We start from the raw sequence: 3,304 nt of genomic DNA on the forward strand, positions 1-3,304 counted from the left end.
TGGGCCTTGTTGGGCCCTAGTGGAGAAAGAGAGGGGCCGGCCAGTGCAAGAGGCGCGCCCCTCCCCTTGAGTCCGAATAGGACAAGGAAGGGGGGCGGCGCCCCGGTTGCCTTTCCCCTCTCCCACTCCTTCCTTCCCCCTCCTTCTTGGACTAGGAAAGGGAGGGGAAAACCTACTTGGAGTAGGTTTCCCCCTCCAAGGGCGCGCCACACCCTTGGCCGGCGCCCTCCTCCTCCCCCCCTTTATATACGGAGGAGGGGGGCACCTTTAGACACACAAGTTGATCTTCGTGATCGTTCCTTAGCCGTGTGCGGTGCCCCCCTCCACCATATTCCACCTCGGTCATATCGTTGCGGTGCTTAGGCGAAGCCCTGCGTCGGTAGAACATCATCATCGTCACCACGCCGTCGTGCTGACGGAACTCATCCCCGACAACCTGCTGGATCGGAGTCTGGGGATCGTCATCAAGCTGAACGTGTGCTGAACTCGGAGGTGCCGTATGTTCGGTGCTTGGATCGGTCGGATCGTGAAGACGTACGACTACATCAACCGCGTTGTCATAACGCTTCCGCTTTCGGTCTACAAGGGTATGTGGACACACTCTCCCCTCTCGTTATTATGCATGACCATGATCTTGCGTGTGCGTAGGAAATTTTTTAAAATTACTATGTTCCCCAACACCAATATGAGCATCTAGGTTCCGCTATTGGTTATTGACCGGAGATGAGTCTCGGTCATGTCTACATAGTTCTCGAACCCGTAGGGTCTGCACGCTTAACGTTCGATGACGATCGGTATTATGAGTTTATGTGTTTTTATGTACCGAAGGTTGTTCATAGTCCCGGATGTGATCATGTATATGACGAGGAGTCTCGAAATGGTCAAGACATAAAGATTGATATATTGGAAGGCTATGTTTGGACACCGGAAAGGTTTCGGATAGGTTCGGGCATTTTCCAGAGTACCGGGAGGTTACCGGAACCCCCTTATTGGGCCTTAGTGGAATAGAGGAGGAGGCGACCAGGTGGAGGGCCCCCCCCCTCAAGCCCAATCCGAATTGGAGTGGGGGCTGGCCCCCCTTTCCTTCTCTCCTTCTCCCTCTTCCTTCTTCTCCTACTACAACTAGGGAAGGGGGGGAATCCCCCTTGGGGCACGCCATAGAGAGGGCCGGCCCTTCCCTCCTCCACTCCTTTATACACGGGGGAGGGGGCACCCCATAGACACACAAGTTGACAGTTGTCTTAGCCGTGTGCGATGCCCCCCTCCACAGATTTCCACCTCGGTCACGTCATTGTAGTGCTTAGGCGAAGCCCTGCGTCGGTAACTTCATCATCACCATCATCATGCCGTCATGTTAACGAAACTCTCCTCGGCCTCAGCTGGATCAAGAGTTCGAGGGACGTCACCGAGCTGAACGTGTGCAGATCACAGAGGTGCCGTGCCTTCGGTACTTGATCGGTTGGATCGCGAAGACATTCGACTACATCAACCACATTACTTAATGCTTCCGCTTTCGGTCTATGAGGGTACATGGACACACTCTTCCGCTCGTGGCTATGCATCACATAGATAGATCTTGCGTGATCGTATGTAAAACTTTTGAAATAATGCATTCCCCAACAAGGTACACCCCAGACTCCGTGCTCTGGGACACCTAGCTAAGGGATGAGCACGACGTGTGGTGCGCCTCTTTCTTCACTGGCACGTCGTCGAGGCTGCGGCGGCCACGTCGAGAGCGCGCAGCGCCTGCTCCCCAGGTGCGCGGGCGTGCGCGGGTGCGCGGCCTCACGCCGTCGCCTTCACCATCTCCGTCGCCACCACCACCTCCTCGCATGACAGCGGAGGAGGAGGCCCGGCTCAGGCAACATGTCATGGAGGACTCCATGAACACGCACGATGAGCGCTTATGGCCGGGCCTCGAGGAAATGATGGCCCTCTCTACGCCCGACGACGTCGCCATCCCCGAGCTGGAGATGGCGAGGGCGGAGGAGGTGATGGAGGAGGAGCCGGTGGCCGCGTTCCTCCCGGGCCTGGAGGGCCAGGGGTGGAGCTGGTAGTGCACGGCTCCGGAGATGGCCGACACCGTGGGGGGCATGAACTGGTGCCCCACGCCACTGCGGTCACCGAAGCGGGAGGCGTCGCCACGGGAGGAGGTGGTGCAGGCACCTCCCGCCTTCCAGCCCGCCCCCATGTACCACGGACCGCCGTCCTACCTCTAGACGCCGCCGGACTACGTCGACCTCGTCAGCGACGACGACACCGGAGGCCACTAAAGACGGTGATGGCCACAGCATCGACGAGCATAGCAGGAGCGCGCGGGCGACGTTTTTTAATGTTAATTATGGCAATGTGAACCGTGGAACTGGGCCGTTTTGTGGCCGTGATGGTTAATTTATGTTTTTATATTTGCGTTTATTTACTTTTTTCGGCATTTTATTTTAGTGGTTCTGTTTTTTTTAATCACGTCCATCCCAAACAAGATTTGGGGTGCGGTCGTGCGTTGGGCGCACCCATGACCCAACGGACAGAAGCGGACATGGACGAACCTATTGCGGCCCCAAAGGGACGAAATACGGTCAAACCGGACGTCCGTTTGGGGTCGTGCATTGGAGTTGGCCTAACAAGATTGCGTTCCTACCCAATAGGTGTAGCCATGTGCACGTGCACATGGCACTTCTTCTACAATTCAGAGTCTCTTGAGGTAAGATGTTAACCTGAAGGAAAAACAGGTGCATCTCCTATGTTTTTTTTTGTGGTTTTCTATATTGTTTGTTACTAACTAATACTCCCCAGTTCACAAATATAAAATGTTTTGGATATTATAAACTGAGATTAGTGAATAAACACAGTAAAGCATGTCTATACACATCTGATTTAAAAAAAAGTTAGAACATCTGCCTGGTCCACCCTAAAAAATTAATGTGCCCAATAGCATCTTCAGCCACCCACCAACAAGGCCCTCCAGGCAACTTTTTGGCCGCCGACGCCGAAAAATCGGCCCAGTCGCGCTCCCAAAGGCCCTTTTTTCCCCGGCTCGGGCCGAAATTGGTGTCGGCGGACCCAGGCCGAACCCGGCGCGCTGGGGGACGCTCGGGGACGCTGGCCGAATCGTTTTTGGCACGAAAGAGCCGCGGGCCCGCCAAGTCAGCGACGCTCGCGCTGTCGTCCTCAGAACGCCTCGGTTTCCCGCGGGGAATCAATGCCAAGGCTGCCGCCGGTCAGCCTTCCAGTGATTCCTCACGGGGCGGCTCTTCACGGGCGGCGCAGCGACGCCTCACTCCCCACCCCGTGTACACATGCCTCC

The sequence above is a fragment of the Triticum dicoccoides genome, chromosome 2B, assembly GCF_002162155.2.
Source record: "Triticum dicoccoides isolate Atlit2015 ecotype Zavitan chromosome 2B, WEW_v2.0, whole genome shotgun sequence".
Taxonomy (NCBI): domain Eukaryota; kingdom Viridiplantae; phylum Streptophyta; class Magnoliopsida; order Poales; family Poaceae; genus Triticum; species Triticum dicoccoides.